General features: G+C 37.0%; 1 long non-coding RNA gene across 3 annotated transcripts in view; it reads left to right on the top strand.

Annotated features, from left to right (window-relative positions):
• Positions 1-23,453, top strand: part of LOC143669016 (uncharacterized) — a 556,320-nt gene that overhangs the window by 45,164 nt on the left and 487,703 nt on the right. For all 3 annotated transcript variants that reach the window (XR_013168650.1, XR_013168651.1, XR_013168649.1), the window contains exon 4: positions 474-567. This is a non-coding gene — a long non-coding RNA (uncharacterized LOC143669016). The remainder of the gene's footprint in view (positions 1-473; positions 568-23,453) is intronic.

The raw sequence follows: 23,453 nt of genomic DNA, 5'->3' as shown, positions 1-23,453 counted from the left end.
AAATGTCCAGTCTTTTGAGACATAATGGTTTTCTTTGCCTTTGCTAAAGGCATTTCACACAAACATCTCATTATTTAGTTATAAGGGTAAGTGCCCAGATAAGGTAACATTACCGCTGGCCTACCAGTGCCTCTACACACATGAATGCATTCATAATTGATGGAATAATGGTCTACACTGGTGTTGCAGCTAGAACAAGTTTGATGTCAGAACTCTGAGAGAGCCAATCATGTTGTTATTTTTGATGATAACTAAATATGGGCTGAAGTTTAAAATTACCTGGAGGAAAGAGTGTGTGGGACTACGTAGAAGGAAAACAAGAAGGATCCAGAAAAAGGAGAGAAAGGAAATTGTGAGAAAAACAAGTCTAGTAGAATATTTTGAACCATGCTATTGTTTCCTATCTGAATTGTCTCTCTGTCTAGTTGGGGCAAGTTATTCATTGACCACTGCCTTTTTTTTTTTCCCTTCAGGCTGTTAGGCCCTCAAAGAAACTGAAAGTCTTTGAGAAACAATAGGATTTAAGTGCTGTAGGAAATCCTGAGCAGATAAACGTCAAACGGGCAGGTAAGGTTTTTCCTGGAATGCTTCTACCCAGCTTTCCTTCTTTCAGAGGTGAAACCGATCTCATTAGAGAGTTCTTTTCTACATAATGGTTGACTTATAACGAACAGGTAGAATTTTTGTCAGAGAAAGATATTCACCCTCTATAGCTAAGAGGGCAAAAAAAGCAGGTTACAAAATAGCTGCATACTGTAATGCCAATTCCATTTTTTAAAAAATGTATATTTGTATATTTATATTTAGAAAACCATCTAGAAGGATATGCCCTAAATGTCAACAGGGATTGTCTCAGTGGTGGGATTATGGTTTATTTTAATCCCCCCTCCCACGCTTTTTAGTTATGTGTATTTTCTAAAACTAAAAACAAAACCACAAAGTTTTCTTTAAAAGGAAAAGACAGTTACAGTATAGGTAGATAACTGTAAATACTCAGTGATTACCTTCGGTTTTAAAAATTATTTAAAACACTACAGCAAGTAGAAGCAAAATAAAGGTGTTTTGAAGTGTCATAGACCTTTTTACACCTTAAAGCAAACAAACAAAAAAAACATAAAAGATCAATTTATTTTACCATGTAATTTTTAAAGTCTCTGTAAGTTTTTAAGAGGAAAGAAAGTCTAAACATGGATTAAAGACACATATGAAACTGAGATAAAATATTCACAATATATAGAACGAATTGAAAATTATTAGCATAGTTCCTGGAACAAGGTAAGGGTTTAATAAATATAAGCCATATTATTGTTAATGTATTACTAACAGTAAGAAAAATTTAAAAATCTTGAAAATTGGGCAAAGGAAAGAAACAAAAAAAGCTCCTCACTATTCAGTGGCTAATAAACATGGCATAAAGTTCAAACTATCTAAGAGTTACAAAAATACTTGCTAAAATAATAGATATACCATTATTCTTCACCTATCGAATTAATACAGATATATGGGGAAAAAAGATATTTTCCAGTGCTCACAAGGTTTCAGAGAAGTGGGTACTCTTATAACACAGAACGTGAATAGGTACAAACATTCTAGATGGCAATTTGTGAGTAAATATCAAAAACCTTAAAAATATTTATACTCTTCAACCCATCAGTTCCATACCTAGGAATTTGCCTTAAGGAAATAGTCAGGAATTGCTAACACATACTTTATAAAAAACACAGTAGTTCATTTGTAGGAATTTATCCTACAGAATTTATCCTACAGATAAATTCATATATGTGTACAAGGACACAGATACAAGGTTATTTCTGCTGCTTTATAATAACAAAAAATTGGAAACTACCTAAATCACCCTCAACAGGACTAAGATAAATTAGGGCACTTTCAGACAATAGAATTATTATGCAGCAATAATAAAATTTTTAAAATGCTGATATAGAAAGATCTCCAAAATAGAATAAAAAAAAATTTTTTAAGATAAAGAACTATATTTATGCTAACATAAGTATAAAAAAGATGGAGAAAGGGATGAGAATATATTTGTATTTGCTTGTGTATTCGTTTTTAAAAAAAGTCTGGAAATATACTCAAGAAATGGTAAGAGTAGCTTCTGTGGAAATAGTGGGGCTATGAGAGGGAAACTAGGCAGATGTAGGACAAAAATGGGAGGAGGAACCTTCTTTTATTTGGTCTTTGAGTCATGTCAATACAGTCTTTGATTTTTTTTTCAAGTTAATGAATGAATCGAATCTTAAAGGGTACTCACAAAATACAATCTCTAAGTATGGAGAGAAAAAAACAAGTACCTTTTAAATGTCTAAACTGAATAAATAGAACCTTATCTTGAAATTAACTATGCTTATCATTTCCTCTTTGAGGGCAGAGAAAATGCTTTTCTTTTCTTGGTATCCTCATACCTGAAAAAGTACCTGCCACATAGTAGATATTCAAATAATCTTAGAGGAATAAATGAATCAATGAAGGTTTAAAAGTTAACCACCAAGCAAAAAGCCATAAGCACTTTTTTTTTTTAATATTCAGGCTTTTATTTCCCAGCAAAAACTAAAATTATTATTATTATTTTTTTTTTTTTTTTTTTTTAAAGGAAAGACAGAGAGAAGGAAGGAAGGATAGAAGGAAGGAAGAGAGGAAGAAAGGGAAACATCTTTTAAACATTTTCTTGTTTTATTGTATTTTGTTTCTCCGTTTTCGTTACATGGGCTGGGGCCGGGAATCGAACCGAGGTCCTCCGGCATAGCAGGCAAGCACTTTGCCCGCTGAGCCACCGCGGCCCGCCCTAAAATTATTTTTGAGACAAGGATCAAAATTAAAGTTCCAAGAATCCAAGTAGCTATGTTTAGTACTTGCCTCTCACATCAGCTCTAATCCTAAAGAGGCTGTTAACGTAGATTATTAAAATGAAGATAAAATAAAGTAAAATAACTGCAAGACAGCAACAGCCATACTATGGTACCATATAGGTTCAGAAACCAGGTTTATCATTTCATCCATAATATGCCAAATCACTTTTCCTTTTCATGCCAATGAGAGATATCCAGATATGCTCCCAACCAAACCGTGACAGTTAATGAGGGAAGAAGACATTGAATTTAGAGAATGTGCTATACACCATCAAAATCCACCATAAAATACACCAAGTATTAAAAACGATCTGGTTCTAGTATGATAGTTAACACTGGGGGAAATGTTCAGGGGCAGAAATGAAGTCTACAAAATGAGCTGGTGACTATATATTAGATTAGTGATTCTCAACACTGGCTGCACATTATCATCACCTGGGGAGCTTTTAAAAATACTGATGCCAGCCCTTCACTCCCAGTGATTCTGATTAAATTGGTGTGGGGTGGAGCCCAAGCATTCCTATTTTTTAGACGCTCTTGGAATGATGGCTGATATAAAGTCAGGACTGAAATACACTAAGCTGAACCATAGAAAAGATGGAGGGAAATCTTTTCATTCTCTTCAAGGAAAATACAACATACCAGAACAGCTGGTTCTACCTATTATAGTTTATGCAAACACAAAATTTGTCCAGATTAAACCCTTCCTTTTATTTCCTTACTTCTCCAGCCCTCACCTTTTCCCAAAACTCCATGTTTAGATTGCTAATATTATTTCCTAGAGGTTTGCATTTCTTGTTTTCATTGTTCCTTCATATTTCTACCCTGAACAACACTGGTCAATGGATTTCCTTATATTAAAGGTTCTGTTTTCTACAGGATGTAGGTAACTGAAATTCCTCAGTTTGGTTCCAGTCCATCTCCATCATCACCTAATGAAATTGCCCTGCTGCTTAGTTGTATCTATACCACATTGGGTGGGGCTGATTTTCACCTGTGGCCTTTTGTCTTCCCATTCATCCCACTAGTAAATATCCAATCTCATCTTTTGTAGTTCCCCAAAGTATTCCTTCTTTGAAGCCAAACAAAATCTTTTCCACTGCCCTACTTATTTCTCCTTTTCTAGCCAAAGCTTTTATGCTGTTTCTTCTCCCAGAAGTTTTTGCTTTCCCTTTAGCCTATCGTTCTCATTCACCTGGCTAAAGCTCACCTCCCCACTGAAGGCTTTCAAGAATGGCCCCACTTTACATCCATCACATTCTTATATTAAATATTCCTTGTTATTTTGCAGTCTAGACTCCCTACTCAAAGGGCAGTCCAAGGAATAGCAGTATCAGCATCATCTGGGTGCTTCTTAGAAATGCAGAATCCCAGACCACATCTTGGAGGCTGCATTTTAGCCAGATCTCCAGTAACTGGAATGTGTATTGAACTTTTTTTTCTTTTTTTTTTTTTTTTTACATGGGCAGGCACTGGGAAAGGAACCCAGGTCCTCTGGCATGGCAGGCAAGTATTCTCGCCTGCTGAGCCACCGTGACCCACTCTGTATTGAACTTTGAGAGGCACTTCACCTCTAATATTTTTTAGCATCTTCTTTCATTTTTTTGTTTGCTTTTTATTTGCATACCCTTAAAAGCTTTAAGTCAGGGTTCCTATCTGGTAATTTAAAAAATCAATTAAAACTTGAAGTGCATACTATTTCACATAGCAGGTGCCCTGAAATGTTTGTTAATTGTGATTGTGGTGTGTATCAAACACAATAGTAGGAATAGTAAACTCAAATTTTACTTTTAAAGGTTGATAAATAAAATGATAGACCCATAGGAATTCAGGGGTCTTAAGGAGATATTTCACTGGGTGAAGAAATGAGGCCCAGAGAAGGAAATGACTCATAGCAAGAAGGGGAACGTAACTGACACCTCTAATATTCAGGCCACATTCTAGTTTTCCAGATTCAGTAACAATGCATCATCAATCTGGACTTAGCTAGAAACCAACAAGTGAGCACCCAAAAGAGGCATGTTTAGGAATTCCAGGGTATTCATTTCATTTAAGCCTTTACCCCAAGGTTATTTGTTCTTGCATTGTAGATTAACCATCAACAACTTAAAGTCTTCACCTTGCTGAATGCTGGGTGCACAGAAATGACCATGATCCAGTGCCTGGCCTCCCGGAGGTCACTGTCTGATGGATAGCAAGGCAGAAAAGGGGAAAACAAAATGTTAAGCAACAAGCATTTAGAAAGTGGAGCTCTTTGGGGCCATTGACCTTCCAGAGCTTTGAGGCACTGCAACGCTGCACTGTAGCATAATTAAAGAACATGCAGTTGGTTCCAAGACCGAATCACGTTTTGGTTACATTTTGAGCTCCTCGGAGCACAGTGATTCCTTTTTTGTGTGATATTCTGCATTCAGCACGGCGCAGAGCTCACAGTGTAAGGCCTTGGGGAATTCATCAACACTTTACAATTACGTTTTATCCACAAAGACAAGTTTTATTTTTCTTTTTTACCGAGTGAGTGGCACCGTCGCAATACATGGAAAACGAATCTTCTCTAACTGACCCCCTACCTCGTGGGGGTGACCGGCAGAAAACAAGGGTCGCCGTGGTAAGCCGCAGCCTGGGAGCTAGGGGTGGGAGGCGGCGGCCGCGCTGGGAGGCGGCGGGGCGGGGCGGGGCGGGGTGGAGGCGCCTCCCGCCTAGGCCGCGCGGTTCCCGGCGCATTCCTACACCCTCCCCCTGCCCCACCCGCGCGCCGCTCCCGCCCCCCCCCGACAGCTGATTCATTGGCTCCGCCGCCCAGACTGCCTGGCGCCGGCCGCGTGACGTCACCCATTCACTGAGCCCGCCTCCCCCCTCCGCTGGCGCCGGCCGGGCGGTTACCTCGGCAACGGAGACGCCAATCCACACAATGACTTCCAGCTGTAGCAGCCCCGTCGGCCCGCGCGATCGCTCTGTAGCTGGCGCTGCTCTTGAGAGCACGGAAAATGTTTTCTCTTTTTTCTTTCTTACGTTTTTTCTTTAGTTCTTTCTTTCGTTCTTCCTCTCTCTCTCTCTCTCTCCCCCCCCCCCCTCTCTTTTTTTCCCGACGCCAGCGGGATCCCCCTACGGAGAAATGCACTCGCTCTGGTTTTCTGGGACCCTGGTTTATCAGTCCTTGTGAAGCGCGCTCGCAGGCTCGTCGCGGTCTCCCTAGAGATGTGTTGTGTTGGGCGACATCCCACGCTAGGCTCGGCAGGCATGCTGATGGTTGGGTTCAGCCCTTGCCGCGCTATCACCTGCAGAGTCGAGGTTCCTGCCAAAAGAAATCAAGCGAAGGAGGAAAAAGTTGTACTGAAAACGAAAATGATAAAATTCAGCTGTCTGATAGAAGAATGTCTGAGTCGGTGTTGATTACCTCCTGCAGTCACGAAGCAACTTTCTTTAAAAGAATTTGCTTTATCCCCATGTTTAAAAACGTGGTGATTCTTATTTTGCTTTTAAATCAAACCACGACGATTAGGAATTTACTGTAAAGATCACTTCCAAATACATAAATCTTTGCAGAACAGAGAACACATCTGGGGAGTTTTGTAGTGCTATAAAGTAGAGTGTAGGAATATGTGACAGTCGTATGTGGAAGGAGAGAGATGAGTGGGCATGGAGCAAGACAAGCAGAGCACCTACTCCACTCCCTCCTCCCACTCGCCACTATTCTAAAGATCTAAACCCTGAAGGTGGGAAAAAGGAGACAAAGCTGATGATCAGAGTTGGGTGGGAGGTCATTCCTCGTCCTTCCTTTTCACTTTTTTTTTTTTTTTTTTGCCAGAGTTCTGGCTTCAAAACAGCTACATTGCTGAAAGTAAATCCTCTACTGAGACCTAAGTAAAACCCTCCCGTTGATAGCATAAATCTGCATTGTTGAAGCTGCTCTTCTCTACAGTCCATGAGTCCAGAAGTTGTAAACTCCTTCCCAGCACTTGCAAAAATACCTGCAGTAAAAACAAGCACCTTGGCTCTTTTCTACTTTTCGTTAGTCCAGATTTTCACATATGCTTCTTTGCCTTATTTATTTTTTTAAATGTCTGACCTCTTCCTTAAGTAGGTTTTATACCCTGTGAAGGTTTTAAGGGTTCTTTTATAAACCTCTAATCACCCGGCCCAGCTGAGTAGATGTATCTTGTCTTTTGATGATGATGAAAAAGAATGATTAATTACCAGGTAAGTCATTTAGTTGGTCAAGTCGTCTTTTATTGGCACATGACACCAATAATCCTCTGCCTCTAATCTCAACACACTTCTCAAACAGTTCATTTCAAAGAGACTACGAGATAGTACCTGGTGATCATACGTAAAATTAGCTAGGTACATTAGAGTTCATAGTCCAGAGAGGAACTATCTCTTTTCATGCAACTCGGTGGTTGTTACTTGTAGTGAGCACTTTGTTAAAAAATAAAAATAAAAATCCAACCTCCTTTTACCCACCAAAAATGAAAATAGCAAAATATTAATTTTCTAAAATTGCTACATCTTTAAGTATAATTGTACTTGCTTCTTACTGTTTTCAAATTATAATATTGATACCAAAAGCTTTAGAATCCAAAGAAGAGTCTATCAGGGCTGGCATTTTTTTATAAAATGGTCTGTTATATAATGGATGACTGATTATTCCATCCATATTATTTGGATTCACTTAAATACCAGGTTGCAACAGGGGTGGGGTGGGAACCCTCAAAAAAGCGAAAATGGATTTGTATATTTAGTGTTCTCCCTTTCATCTTAAAACTATCAGGTTTACTCACAGGTGTTTTACTACCTGTAGTTTCCGTAATACAACTGGCTGCCAGTGGTTCTGAACCCTAGCCACACTAGAAATTACCTGACGAACTTAAAAAAAAATACAGTTGTCTTGGTTCTTGTGATAGGTGTAATTATATAGCCCAGAAAAAAAACTGTTTTTAATCTTAATCCCATTCCTGTGGATGTGAACTCATTGTAAATAGGACCAGAAAGAAATGTTTGAGAGACCCAGTTTCTCCACATCCTTACCAACATTTGGTATTGTCATTATTTGTGATTTTAGCCATTTTGATAGGTCTGTGGTATCTCACTATGGTCTTAACTTGCATTGTTCTAATGGCTAGTGATGTTGAACATCTTTTCATGTACTTATTTACCATCCAAAAATCCTCTCCAGTGAAATGTCTTTTCATGTCTTTTGCCCATTTTCTAGTTGGAGTGTTTGATTTGCTAATGTTGAGTTTTGAGTTTTCTTTGTAAATTTTAGATATGAGTCTTTTATCAGATATATGATTTGCAAATATTTTCTTCCAGTTTGATGCTTGTCTTTTCACCCTCTAAGCAGGGTCTTTGGTAGAGCAAAAGCTCTATCCAAATTTATTAAATTTTCTTTTATGAATCATGCTTTTGATGTCATATTAGGAACTCTTCACCAAGACCTATGTCCTGTACATTTTCTCCTGTGATTTTTTCTAAAAATTTTGTAGTTCTGTGCTTTACAAATTTAAATGATATGATCTATTTTGAGTTAATTTTTGTGTAAGATATGAGATTTAGGTAATGCCCATTGTTTTTGCCTGTGAATATCCAATTGCTCTCCACTCTGTTTGTTGAAGACTATCCTTCCTCTCTTGAATTGCTTCTGTGTCTTTGTCAAAACTCTGTTGGCCATCTGCAAGTCACTCTTATGCAAGCTTCAGTTAGACATTGCTAGTTATCATAACTGGCCAAACCCCAACCAAAACCATTCCAGCCAATTCTAAAGAACTGTTAGGGCAATATATAAGATTCTTAAAGGGTTCCGTGCCCTGTAGTAACTTTCCAGTAATCTACAACCTCCAGATGGGTCCCTGGACCAGATAATTCCTGAAACCTAGAGGGACCAGCGTTTCCAGAACATCAGCTAGTTTCAACTCCCTACCCCATATTATTGACCGCCCCTTTTAATATGAAAAAATTAGAATGGACATGGCCCAATATCCATAAAGAGTGGGATAGAACAATCAAAGGTGATGGTAGAGTTCTACAGAGAAGGTAAGGTTTAACGAAGAAGTGTGTTTGCTGAATTATTGTATTGATATTTCTTATAGTCTCCAGTATCTTAGAGCAGCTAGAAGTAAAAACCTAAAATTTTGGAATTGTAACCCATACCAAACTCTGAAATCTATTATACAACTAACTGCTGCACTGTGCTTTGAAATGTATTGCTTTTTTGCACATGTTATTTTTCACAAAAAAAGAAAAAAGTCAATTGTGAGGATAAAAAAAAGAGTATTTGTTCCTTCTAGCCTCCAATGTTCTGGAACAGCTAGAAGGAAAAATCTGAAATGATGGCACGGTGGCCCATGACAAACTGCGGGATTTGTCCTGTAACTATTTGTTGAAGAGTGCTTTGAAAACTATTGCTTTTTTCTTTGTATATATGTTATATTATACAATTAAAAAGTTAAGACAAAAACAAAAACTCTGTTGACCATAACAATGTGGATTTATTTTTGGTTTCTGTATTTTGTTTCATGGATCTGTGTGTCTAGCTCTCTACCCAAGCCACACAGTCTTGATTACTGTAGCTATAAACTGAGTCTTTAAATTGGGTGGATTAATTCCTCCCACATTATCATTTAAAAATTATTTTAGCTATTCAAGTTCTTTTTCCCCTCCCATAAACATTTTAGAATAATTTATTTATATCTATAATAGATCTTGCTGGGATTTTGATAGGAACTGTATTAAAGCTATATATCAATTTGTTAAAAATTTAAAAATAAAATAAAAATTTGGTAAAAATTGACATCTTTACTGTGTTGAGTCTTCTGACCACCTTGAACATGGTATGTCTCTCTATTTAATTATATCTAATTTGATTTCTTTCCTTAGAGTTTTGTATTTTCCAGCGTGTAAGTTTGGGTATGTGTTGGTAGATTTATACCAAGTGTTTAATTTTTGAGCAATGGTAGGTGGTGGTGTAAATTGTTTTTTTTCACGGGGGTGGGGTGCATGGTCTGGGAGTCGAACCCAGGTTTCCTGCATGGAGGGCGAGGCAAGTGTTATAATTTTAATTTCCATTTACACATGTTCACTGCTGGCATATAGAAATAATTGTTGATTTTGTATGTTGCTCTTTATTCTGTGACCCTACTGAACTCATTTATATTCCTAGGAGGTTTTATTAATTTATTTTTTTCTCTTATAGCTTCATTGGGATTTTTTTAAGTAGGAAAACATGTCATCAGCAAATAGGCACAGTTTTATTTCTTTATTTTATTTTATTTTCTTGCCTTATTGCACTTGCTAGAATTCTAGTACTAAGTTGAATAGCAGTGAAGAGATGGGACATTTTTGCTTTATTATCAGTCTTAGGGGGAATGCATTCATTCAGTCTTTTATCATTAAGTGTGATGTTAGTTGTAGGATTCATTTTGTAGATTTTTTTTTTTTATCAAGTTGAGGAAGTTCCCATCTATTTCTGGGTTTCTGAGAGCTTTAGTCTCAGAAGGAGTGTTGAATTTTGCCAAATGCTTTTTCTGTATCAATTGATAGGATTGTGTGATTTTCTTCTTTAGCCTATTAAAATGGTGGATTGCGTTGATTGATTATCGAATGTTGAATCAGACTTGCATCCCTGGACTATATACTACTAGATCATAGAGTACATTCTTTTTATATGTTACTGAATTTTGTTTGTTAATATTTTGTTAAGGATTTTTACATTTATATTCATGAGGAATATTTGTCAGTGGTTTTCTTCTTCTTTTTTGGATTTTCTTTGTCTGGTTTTGGTATTTGGATAATACTGGCTTCCTAAAATGAATTGGTAAGCATTCTTGCCTCTTTTATTTATGGGAAGAGAGTGTGTAGAATTGGTGTTAATTCATCTTTAAATATTTACTAGAATTTTACAGTGAAATGGTCTGGGCCTAGAGATTTCATTTTCTAGGGTTTTAAAATTATGGGTTCAATTGCTTTAATAGTTATAAGGCTATTCAGATGATCTATTTCATGTTGTCTGAGTGGTAGTAGTATGTGCTTTATTTGAGGAATGGGTCGATTTTATCAAAGTTGTCAAATTTTTATGTGTAGAATTGTTCCATTTTCCTTTAATATCTGTAGAGTTTTTACAGGTATCTTCTGTTTCATTCCTTATATTAGTAAATTGTGTCTTCTTTCTCAGTTTCTTTGTTAGTCCTTTAAGAGGTTTGTCAGTTTTATTGATTTTTTCCGAAGAACCATCTTTATGTTTCACTGAGTTTTTCTACTATTTTTCTGTTTTCATTTTCATCGATTTCTGAGCTTATCTTTATTGTTTCCTCCTGCTTGCATTGGGTTTATTGTGATCTTCTTTTTCTAGGTTCTAGAGGTAGGGGCATAGATTATTAAATTGAGACTTTTACTGCTTTTTAATGTAAGTGCCCAGTGCTATAAATTTCTCTCTCAATACTGGGTTCACTGAATCTCAGGTTTTGATATGTTGTATTTTCTTTCTAATTTAGTTCAATCTATTTTTTAAAATTTCCTGCATCACTTCTTTCTTGAGCCATAGATTATTCAGAAGTATGTTAGTTTCCAACTACTTAATTATTTTCCTGTAACCTTTCTGTTATTGATTTATAGTGTGATTCCATCATATTCAGACAACACAATCTGTATGATTCCAATTCTTTTTAAATAGTTGAGGCTTGTTTTAGGTCCCAGGATATAGTCTATCTTGGTACATGTTCTGTGGGTATAGAAAAGAATGTGTACTCTGTCTCTATAAATGTCTATTAGCTCCTGTTAGTTGATGGTGTTGAGTTCTTCTATGTCTATTTATTTCTTGCTTAATTTTCCTGTTGATTGTTGAAAAAAAGGTGTTGCAGTCTTTAGCTATAATTGTAGATTTGTCTATATGTCCTTTCATTTTTGCATCACATATTTTGCAGCTCTGTTATTTGGTACATATACATCTAGAATTACTGTGTCTTCTTGGTGAATTAACCCTTTAACTAGTATATAATGTCCTTCTCTGTCTGTAATTTTCTGTGTTCTGAAGTCTACTTTTTCTGATGTTGATATAGACATTCCCATTTTCTTTGGATTAATGTTGGCAGGTATATCTTTTTCTATCCTGTTGCTTTGAACCTTTACTATCATTATGTTTGAAGTGAGTTTCCTGTAGACAGCGTATAGTTGGGTCATTAATTCGTATGTTTAGACCACTTATATTTAATGCAGTTATTGAATCATTAGGGCTTAAGTCTGCAATTTTTATTTTTTCTGTTTGTTCTGTTTTTCATTTCTCTGTTTTCTTTTTCTTATCTTCCTGTGGGTCACTTGAATACTTTTTAGAATTGCATTTTGATTTAGTATTTCTGAATGTATCTCTCTGTGTACCTCTTTTTAATGATCGTTCCAGGTATGGCATTACATATACATGATTTATCAGAATCTACTGGTATACAATATACCAGTTCAAGTTAATGTTGAAATCTTCCCTCCCTTTATATTTTCAATATAATTTTGAAAAATATTTCTTCTACAAACTCTTAGAAGTTGTATGAATCAGGGTTCTGTAGGGAAATAGAACTGACAGGATATGTGTGTGTGTGTGTGTATACATTATGAGATTTTTTATAAGAGCTGTTTCATGTGACTGTGGGGATGGGAAAGTCCAAATTCTGTAGGATGCAGGCTGGGAGGAAGGTTTTTTGATGAATTCCCCAGGACAAGCTGACTGGCTGAAACAGAGATGGAAATTCTGTCTTCTGACTGCTGAAATCATCACCTCTCCTTTTCAGCCTTCAAGTGATTGGATGAAGGTTCTTTTCATCGTTGAAGGCAATCTCAGCTGATTATAGATGTCATTAGCCATAGATGCATTTAACTTACTGATGATTTAAGTTCACAAAATATTCTCACAGTAACAATCAGGCCAATGCTTGCTTGACCAAACAACTGGGTACCGTAACCTAGCGAACTGACACATGAACTTAATCATACAGAAACATTTTCGATAGAGTTATAATTTTTCTTCGGTGGTTAAACATAAATTTAGATAACTCAAAAGGAGAAGGAAAACCTATTGGTTGATTGTATTTTCATATATTTTGATTATTTGTGTTGTTCTTCCTTCCTTCTTGATATTCCAAATTTCCTTCTTTGATCATTTCCTTTCTGTATAGACAGCCTCTTTTAGTCTTTTTTTTTTTTTCTTTTTTAGGATAAATCTTCTTCTGGTGACAAATTGTCTTAGTTTTCTTTAATGTGAGAGTGACTTTATTTTCCTTTTATTCCTGAAGGTCAATTTTGCTGGACGTAGTATTCTCGGTTGGCAATTTTTTTTCAGTACTTGAAAAATGTGCCACTTCCTTCTGGCCTCATGGTTTCTAATGAGAAATCCACTGTCATTCAAATTGTCTCATCCCCTGTAAATAAGGCATTTTTTCTTACTTGCCATTTTCAAGATTTTCCTTTCTCTAGTTTTCAAAAGTTTAACTATGAAGCATCTTGATGTGTACTTAGTTGCATTTATCTGATGTAGCATTTTCTTAGCTGTATGAATCTGTTGGTTTATGTCTTCTTCTAAACTTGGAAAGTTTTCAGCCATTTTTCTTTAAATCTTTTTTCTGCCCCATCCTCTTTCTTCTCTCTTTCCTGTACTCCATTGACATGAATATGAGATATTTTGAAATAGTCCCACAGGTCCCTGAGGCTCTGTTCTTCTCTTTTTTAAATTTGTTTTTTGTCTTTTTCAGATTGGGTAATTTCTCTTGATATTTTCAAGTTCACTTATTCCTTCCCCTGTCCTCTTTATTCTGCTGTTGAGTTTATCCATTGAGTTTCTTTTTATAGTTATTGTGTTTTGTAGTTTTACAATTTCCTTCTGGTTCTTTTTTAAATCGTTTTATTTGCCAAGACTTGCTATTTCTTTGCTGTCTTTCTCTCTTTTTTTTTGTTTCAAGTAGGTTCATAATTGTTTGTTCCAGTAGTTTTATGATGGCTACTTTAAAATCAGTGTCAGATCATTTTAACATCTCTGTCATCTTAGTGTTGGTGCTTATTCATTGTCATTTCTCATGCAAATTGACATTTTTTCTGATTCTTGCAGTAAGAGTGACTTTCAATTAAAACTTGATATTTGGAGTATTAGGTTGAGACTCTGGATCATATTTAAATCTTCTGTTTTAGCAGGCCTTCCCTGGCACTGATTTGTCAGGGGAAGAGAGAAATGCTATCTTGTCTCTGCCAGGTGGAGGTGGAAGTCCATACCTCTGTTGACACCTGGCAATTCTGGGGAAGCTCTTCATTACTGCTGTGTATGGGCTGTGAGTTCTGACTCCGCATTAGGCCTCTGTTGTTACTACCCTGGCTTGGAAATGCCTCGTTACTGCTCCACATGTGATCTTTACTGACATTGGGGGAGCTGAGCAGGGAGTAGCTTTTTTACTGCTGGGTGGTAGAGAAAATCTTGACTTTCCAGTAAAACTCCTCTGATACTACTCCCATGGAAAAGGGAAGGAATGTTTCATTCCTTTTAGTTGGGGTGGAAGTTCAAGCTTTCCATTGGCAGAGAGGGGCTTGTTATTCCCTGGTGGAGATGAAAATCCTGAGCTCCCTATTGTCCTTCTCTAACAGCATCCTGGAAGGGGTGACTGGAGTACCGGGCAAGGGTAGAAGTCTAGGCTTCTCACTTGGTTGGCAGGGGCGGGAATGGGGTCATAGTCCTTTCTGTGGTCTGGAATAGTCGTTACTGTCTGTTTCTGTCTGGGTAGACTATCCATTTTTTAGTCCTTTGGCTAGACACAGTAGGTTGTATCTTTGTTTGTTTTTTTGGTCTGTGCCCATTGGCATTTCTGCATTGCCAGCTTCTCCAGTACTTAGTCTGGGTTATTAGAGGCAAAAAGAAAAGCCAGGGAACTTAATGCCGTGTTTTCCCTTGGGTTCTGAGTTCTCAAGTCAGTTTGCTTTCTTCTCTCCACTTTCCCCTCAGTCTTTCTATATTATATATTTATATAATATCCAGGGTATTTAGTTGTAATTAGGAGGAGGAATAGGGAAAAGTGCTTCTCCATTTTCTAGAAATGGAAGACCCAATGTTTCCTAAAAGCACCCTAGGTGATTCTAAAAAATACAGCTGAAGTCGAGAACCAGTGAGCTATGACTATTTTATTTTACGTTGCAGAATATGTATCTCTGTCTTTGTTTCTGTTAGATTTGAAATCTTTATCAAACAATTTTAGCATATGTGGCTTTTCTCTTGTTCAGCTATGAAAATGTTTTGAAGGGGAGAACAAGACCTTATTCTTTGGAAGGCAGATGAGTCTGGTGTCATGGACAAGGCTTTTGGAAGCAGAATATCTGTATTACAGTGGGGTCTTGGGCAATGTTTAAAGCTTTTCTAAAGACAAAATTAATCCATGATGTCATCAATGGTAAATATGTTATGTGTAAAAGATCAATCACGGTGTATAACTAATAGTCTCTTCCCATTGTCATGTTTTTTTTAATATCACCTGTATGTCACTGAGGAAGCTAAATACATGTGTTGCAGGTTTGAGTCATTAGGCTTACCCTAGGTGTTTCCTAACAATTAGACTTAGTAATAGCCAGAAAAATTAGTTCTAAGGAAGATATTACTGTAAGAAACTGTAGAAACAGAAATGTGGATTTTTTTATTGCTCCAGAGTAGAAGGTATGGACAGCAGGTGTGTAAGGCCATGAGAAAGACTACTGAGGTTGCAAAAAAGAGGTAGAAGTGATTGCTTGTCTTGTTCATTGAATAGGGAAGGAAATAAAACCATGATCAGGGAATGAGGGTCTGGAAGAAAAATTAGCAGTTAAGGGCTTGAAATGAGAATTTCAGTAGGTAAAATTCTTTCTACTTCTTGGACTTCACTTGTGATTCCTTTTTGAGGGCTCCTTCTCTTCACCTATTCCTTCAGTGTTGTTGTCATTTGAGGTTGTGTCCTCTTTACCTCATGTGTTGAATACTGTCACTGAGACCTTCATTTGTAAGCTTTGCAGGTTTTTTGGTCTCCACGTATCTAAATCTCCTACCTCTTCTGTGTTCTCTATCTCATTAAGCAAGTACCACCATCAATTCAGATACTCAAGGCAGAAACTCAAGCATCATCCTCTAATCTCTTCTTTATACCATACATTCCAGCAACACAAATCCTGTTGACTTTTCCTTTAGGAATGCCTGAAAAATTGTATCGCCACATTGGAAGAATGCTCAAACAGAACTGCTAAAATTGCTGTCAAGATTTGCCAGGGTCAGAGGGGATAAGATAACTTCCCTTGCTTCAAAACTAATACATGCCCCCCACCCCAAACTACCCTTACTCTGTGATTTATCAGACACCTGATGAAACTCCGTTAGTATTGGCCTTAGTGTCTTGTGCAGTTATTGCCCAATGTTGGAATTTTAAGTTTCCTATTCTTTCTAAAACTTCATATTCTCTTTTGCCGTCTCTCTTTTTTCCACTTTGTTTCGGCTTTTGACTTTATGATAATTACTGCTACAAGCTAAATTCTCATTTCTCTCCCAGCACTCACTGTATTAGTTACGATGGGTACGTAATGTTAAAATAAAATCTTAGTTGCTTATAGAAACCAAAGGTGTATTTCTTGTTCTTGCTACATGTCTGTCGTGGGCTGGCTAAACATCCAGCTCCATATCTTTTTGTGCTGGCTTTGAGAGAAGCTGATGGAGCTTCTGCCATCTGAAGAATTCTCAGTTGCTGTGGCACAAGGAAACAGGGAAGCAAGGTGTATCTTGCACTGAGTTTGAAAGGCTTCTGTCTAGCATGATACACTCAGTTGAATTGAGACAGTGCAACTTCCTGCGATCAACTCATGTCACGTTATCACATCCAAATTCAAGTATGGGTAGGGAAGAGCAGTCCTACACTGTGCCATAAAGAAGGAACATCTGGTAGACGTCTCTAAGGACCCCAGACTCCTTATTCGTGGCTCTTCTGCTGCAGCCTCCCTCTCTCCCTCTGTCTCTGTCTTGGCCCCTCCTTTTCTTCCTTCCACCTTTAAAAAATGACTGGAAAAACATTCCAGGGAACACCACAAAAATTGGAAATCAAATATCTGATAGTACCAGATGGCTATATGTATTTAAAAAGATAAATTAATTTGCTAATCCAGTGCATTATTATTGCGTAGCTAGTGTTCTATACACATTCTGACTGAAGCAATGATCCACAGTAGCACAGACGGTAGAATCAGAGGTCTAAAAGAATTCAGGCAAGACAGAATTTTAGTAAATATGAAAAGTGCATCTTCTAGCACTTATTCCATAGTTCTAAGATGTTAATGCTCACTTTTACCAATTTCATGAAACACCATGGCAGTTGATGAATGTAAAAATTCAATATATGATTTTTCCATTGTAGTGTCTTAACATTTTGGGTTCTAAAGAATACTCCTCTCCCCCAGTCTATTAAATCTAAGCAATAACAACAAAAAATTCTCCTTTTTCTATAATTTCAAAGCTTTTTTTAACAGGTCTAGTCTATTTGAAAAAGTCTGAATATTGACTCCCAACAAAACAGGAATCCCTAGTTCACCCACTGTGTAGACATTTGTGTCAAACCAAATTCCTTTCATGCTTCCTTATTAGTATGTTCACATTTACTCCTGGGACTCTATCTCCAGAAGCATGATGCAGTATCTCACAGCTGATGATTGGTGTTTATAGTGTAATGAGGAACACTGTTTAAATATGAATTCAGGCTACCGATCTCATATTATACCCCTTGCTAACCTTAGATCAATGCTAAGAGTAAAACAGAATGATAGAAATGAAATTCCTTCTATTGAACATGTTAATGATGTATATGATTACATTATATTTTAACTACTATATGTATATCTAAATATAAGTATGTATATGTATTCCAATTCAAACACCATGTTGTTTTCCCCCTGTGTAGCCCCATGTCCCCACATCCACATACTCACATAGACTGTTCCCATCCATTTTCCACCAGCACTAGGCCACAATGATGTCCTTTTTAGACTCAGTGGGAGACCCTCAACCCATTGTGCTTGGACCAAATAGAAAGTTATCCTATAACCATGTATTAAAAAGAAAATAATCTTACAATCATTTGAAACAAAGCCAATTATTACTTTTAGAAAGCTACCTGCTTTCAATTAAGCAGGAAATTATCTAAGAAGCCACTTAATTTGCTTTGGTCTGTAGTCCCACAACTGCTTTATGCTGAGTGAAGCATGAAATTAAATATGTAGCAACTATCCTAATGGTTATGTTTTAGAATACCAGCATTTTAGAATCACAGGTATTCTGAGTGGTAAAAAATATAAAAACTTTCAAATCAATGAAAATGGCTCTTTTGAGCTTGAGATAAAAACATAAAATATTATTAGTGTCTTTATATTTTCAGTTGATTATTATTTAGTATTCTATTAATATGTACAGGGGGAGAAGTAGCACATGTATGGAGAAATCTCTGAGACCTACAATAAAATGCGATTTTCCCCCCATGGAAATTCTTGGATCTAAATGTAAAGCAGATTGTGCAAGAATATATTAAAGGAGAATGTCATAATGAAATTTTACTGCTTGTTGAAGAAACGTTAATACTAATCCCTTGTTCAAGGTATTCCTCTTTGTTTAGATCCAAGAAGACATTGTTTGCAATGTAGAAACTGTTTATGCAGACATATAAGGACACCAGTTTATGCAAGAAATTTTAGAAGCATTACTAAAATGATACTTTAATCAGTACTTAACAGTATTATAAATGCTAGATGGTTCTCAGAGCCTCTTATTTATTTAAAACATTTTTTACAATTTTAAAACTATTTTTATACTAGATAAATCTTTTCAAACACTAATCATATTATAAGTAAACACTTAAAAAATCTCTGTATAAATATAGCTAAAAGCATCTTTGTTCTTTGTAGTTACTGTATCCCAATTCCAATCCAATCTTTTTTTTAATCGAGGTTAGACCTTCTGCTGGTTTTACCAGGAAATTTTGACAAACAAATAGAAGAATTTGATTAGATTTCTTTTCCCTCATGTATCAAGGAGGGCAAATTTGAGCTGTGATAGCTTACAAGTTTCCAAACGTTTCTCTGACTTTCTTTTTTATATATAATGCTAAAGATGTTTAATATTCTAGTTTCTATCAAGTCTATGTATACTTGACTACATTGTTCTAAACAATTTCGCAGTTTTATACAACTATTATCTACAACAATTCTCTGAGAAGCTACCAACAAATGAATAAATAACAATAACCAAAAAAAGAAAAAAAACAACAACCCCAAAGCAAAACATCTGATGACTGTGACTGATGGAACTCTGGATACTTTTCTGGGACAAAAAGTTCTCCTCCTCCGGCATTTGTTCTTTAGCTTTTTTGATCAGGCAAAGAGCACAGACCTTAATCACACAGAATCCTTGCACCACAATCTGTGTGGCCTTGTGAGAGCTGCTTAACCTCTCTGAGCCAGGTTCCTATAAACAGTAACATTGTTTTCTGTGTGGGAATAATGATACTGCCTGCCAGAATTATGAGGATTAATTGAGATAAGGTAAGAAAAGTTCCTGGTGGAGTAACAGACACACAGTAGGGCTGATTGTCATGATTTAAATGGCTTCAATTGACTGGGGAGGGGTCATTGCATCCTCTTTACCCCTGTCCTACTTGGCAGGCCCTGTGGCAAGCTCTCATGCTTATTACTTTTATGTAATTCTCACAGCAGCCTGTTGAGCTAAGTCTTATTATTAATCCATTTTACACCTGAGGAATTTGGAACACATCTTATTCATTTAATACAGACAGACCCAGGTAAGGGTGTTACTTTGACTTTAAGAAAACTTTTCCCTTGAAACTCAGCACAAAATTTGTTCTACTAACAGACCTACTAGCATTGCTATTAAACTGTAAAATATTTATTTGCTTTAAGCATGTGTCTTTGGGCATGGAAGTTAGTGACCAAATGAAGGATGGTAGTAGTTCTAACCCTACTCTTTTGGACTTTTACTTAAGTGTGCAGTTTTTCACACGTGGAATTTTCCCAGCATACCCAAATCTTTGCTACAATAAAAGATATTATATGGTGGGCAACGATGGCTCAGTGGCAGAGTTTTCACCCACCATGCCGGAGACCCTGGTTCGATTCCCGGTGCCTGCCCATGCAAAAAAAAAAAAAAAGATAAAAAAGATATTATAGAACCGTCCAATTGCATTTGTTTAACAAGCACTAAAATACAAAGTTAAAGATAAAAACTAAGTGTCTTTCTACAAGTAGGGGTGTGATTTATTTATACACAAGGGGGTTTAACTTTCTAGTTAATGAGTGGGGCTTAATGCACATGATGTCCATTAGTGCTGATGAATAATGTGTGTGTGGTGTTGTAATAGATTGCTGTGCTAAACACATGGCACTCCCTGCCAGGAAGCAGATCCGTATATTATAATTTGTACGTGTGATATCACACCTCTGAAATCAAGAAAATGAATTAATTACACTTGCAAATGTTTGGTAGAGCAGTAATTTCAAGAGTTAACTAATTCCTTAATAAAGAAAGAAAGAAAGAAAGAAAAACACTTAAAGGATAATGGGTCATCAGGGAAGAATTTGGCAATGTTTTAAAATCTCAGCTTTTTTGTTTTGTTTTGTATTTTGGGGTGCATCTTCAGGAATCGAACCCAGGTTTCCTGCATAGAAGGAAAGCATTCTATTACTGAACTACCCATGTACCCTAAAATCTCAACTTGGAAGAAAAGATCTGTGATTGAAAATTGTGACTCTGAGGACAAGACCTAAAAAAAAAAAAATCCAGAATTCTGCAATTCACAGGTCATAATGGTAAAATGTATATGAAAAGAGAGCAGTTACTTGGTCTTAGGGAGGTGGGACTAGCCTTACCTATCCAAGTATTCACTCCTGAGAGCCCAACATAGGCCTGGAAAATACAGTTTCTTGTTACTTCTTTTCATGAGAAGTTGCATGGAAAATAGGATTAGAAAATGAAAATAAATCTGGTTTCAGGGAGCAGTAACTAACTCTCAACTGGGAAAGAGTAAACCCAAATCTTAGGGTTTACTCTTTCTCCATAGCAGATCTTGACTGATGGCTGCTGAGAAGCAGCATTTGTTCTCTGGTTGTTCCTAGTGTCCTTTGCCTGCTATACAATAAAACAAAACAAACAAATAGAGCCACAGAACTGCACTCTTGTGGGATTTCTGTATTAGCTTCCTTCCTCTGTTCATACTGGGGACAGACACACAACACACACCTACTCTCACATGCCTTTTTTCCAATATGGGAGATTTAGAAAATACCTAGGGTGATTAGCAGCAAAGTTTGCATGTGTATATGAACTTTTTTCCTTTTTCACTTATATGCCAGTCAAGCATCTTTATAAAAGAGCAGCACAACTTGAAAGGAAAGAAATGGAGAAAATACAAATATTTAAACCCTACATTTAAAAAAAGACAATTACAATCATAGTACCAGCTTCCTAATTATATTTAGATTTACTGCTGCCTATTGACATTTGAGCCCTGACCTTTTTTCATACTTGCAAAGTTTAAGCACACATTAAATGAGTTAAAGTTCATGAAAGGGACTTCTCTTGGGAAGTCACAAAAGAAAATAACATTGTGGAAAAAACTAGAATGATTACTAGGACATTTTTCTTATCTAACATTCCCATGATGAGATAAGCCCAGATTCAGTACTCTATTATTCTGTATTATTCCTCAGTTTCTTATTTGTAAATTGGGTATTGTTTTAGTATGCTAAAGCTGCCAGAATGCAAAATACCAGAAATGGATAGGCTTTTGTAAAGGGGATTTATTAAGTTGCAAGTTTACAGTTCTAAGGCCTTAGTTTGGACATAAGGCAGCCAGAGAAAGATAACTTGACTCCTAAGAAAGGCCAATGTCTGTTACACGCGAAGGCACGTGGCTGGCATCTGCTGGTCCTTGTTCCTGGTTCCATTGCTTCCAGCTTCTGAGTCCAGTGGCTTCCTCTCTAACGTGTCTGTGGGTCCTGACTTAGCTGTTCTGGGGCAGAAATCTGGGTTTCATCTCTTAGCCTGGCATCTCGAGGTAAGGCACATGGAGATATCAGCTGGGCTCTGGTTCCTTTCTCTCTTCTGTTGACTCTCTCAGCTCCTGGCATCTCCTGGGGCTTCTGAATTTCCAAAGGTCTGCATCTAAGCTTCTTTCTAAAAGGTTTCGCTGTGTCAGCTCTTTGAAGGATTCCAGTAAACAAGGAAGACTCACCTTGAATGGGCAGAGTCATATCTCCACCTAATCAAAAAGCCCCACCCTACCATAGTGAATCAGGATTAGAAGAGCAAGCCTTTTCTGTGGCATATAGCAGTTTCAAACCAGCACAGGTATAGTAACATCTATCTCTCTGCAATTAAGAGGAATGTTTATTAAAGTAAATGAAATGTTATCAAGTTCAAAAGCCGTTAGTATTTTTTAACAAAGGCACACACACTGCGAAATATCACTTATCAACTTTGCTAAAATATTTGAACAAATGATATACATACAACAAGAATATCTTTGTTCAAAATATCCTGTACTAGAGTCTTTAGCTAGTTCTCTATTCGTATTGGCTATTCTGGACCCAGCATAGTCATGCTCAATAAATATATCTTAAATGACTGAATGACTAAGTGAATGACTAATCCAATTTTCACTTTGGGATTAGATAATTATAGAGCATGAAACAGAGATGGCAAATGGATAATCTATGCACCATTTGTCCATCTTCCCTTACTGATTGATTATAGCACCTGTCCTTTTGAACCTGAGTGTGAGCTGAGAATCTTTCTCAGTACAGTACTCCCAGATATCACTATCAATGCACTGGTGTTGCAGTTTTGAAAAAATGTATTTGTAGTCCCTGAAATACTTAGAGAAATTAGTAGTCAAAATGACAGGGTTTGCAGGTCCAAGTGTAGTTCAGTGGTAGAATCTCACCTGCCATGTGGGAGACCCAGGTCTGATTCTTGGCCCATGCACTTTCCAAACTAACAAACACCAGCAAACAAAGAAAGGAAAAACCCACCGAACAAAAATTCAACAAATGGCACTCACATGGAAAAAGAATGAAATGTGACCCCCACTGTTCTAGTTTGCTAGCTGTCGGAATGCAATATACCAGAAATGGAATGGCTTTTAAAAAGGGGGAATTTAATGAGTTGCTAGTTTACAGTTCTGAGGCTGAGAAAATGTCCCAATTAGAAATAAATGTCCAATCAAAGACATCCAGGGAAAGATACCTTGGTTCAAGAAGGCCGATGGAGTTCAGGATTTCTCTCTCAAGTGAGAAGGCACATGGCGAACACAGTTAGGGCTTCTCTCGCTCGGCTGGAAGGGCACATGGCGAATACGGCGTCATCTGCTAGCTTACTCTCCTGGCTTCTGGTTTCATGAAGCTCTCTGGGAGGCATTTTCCTTTATCATCTCCAATGGACTCTCCGCTTTGTGGTGCTGCAGCATTCTCTGCTCTCTCTGGATCTCCCATTCTCCAAAATGTTTCCTCTTTTACAGGACTTCAGAAACTAATCAAGACCCACTCAGATGGGTGGAGACATGT

Source organism: Tamandua tetradactyla, chromosome 25, assembly GCF_023851605.1.
Source record: "Tamandua tetradactyla isolate mTamTet1 chromosome 25, mTamTet1.pri, whole genome shotgun sequence".
NCBI classification, from domain to species: domain Eukaryota; kingdom Metazoa; phylum Chordata; class Mammalia; order Pilosa; family Myrmecophagidae; genus Tamandua; species Tamandua tetradactyla.
The sequence above is the reverse complement of the archived record's forward strand: the minus strand, read 5'-3'. Positions and strand labels throughout refer to the sequence as shown.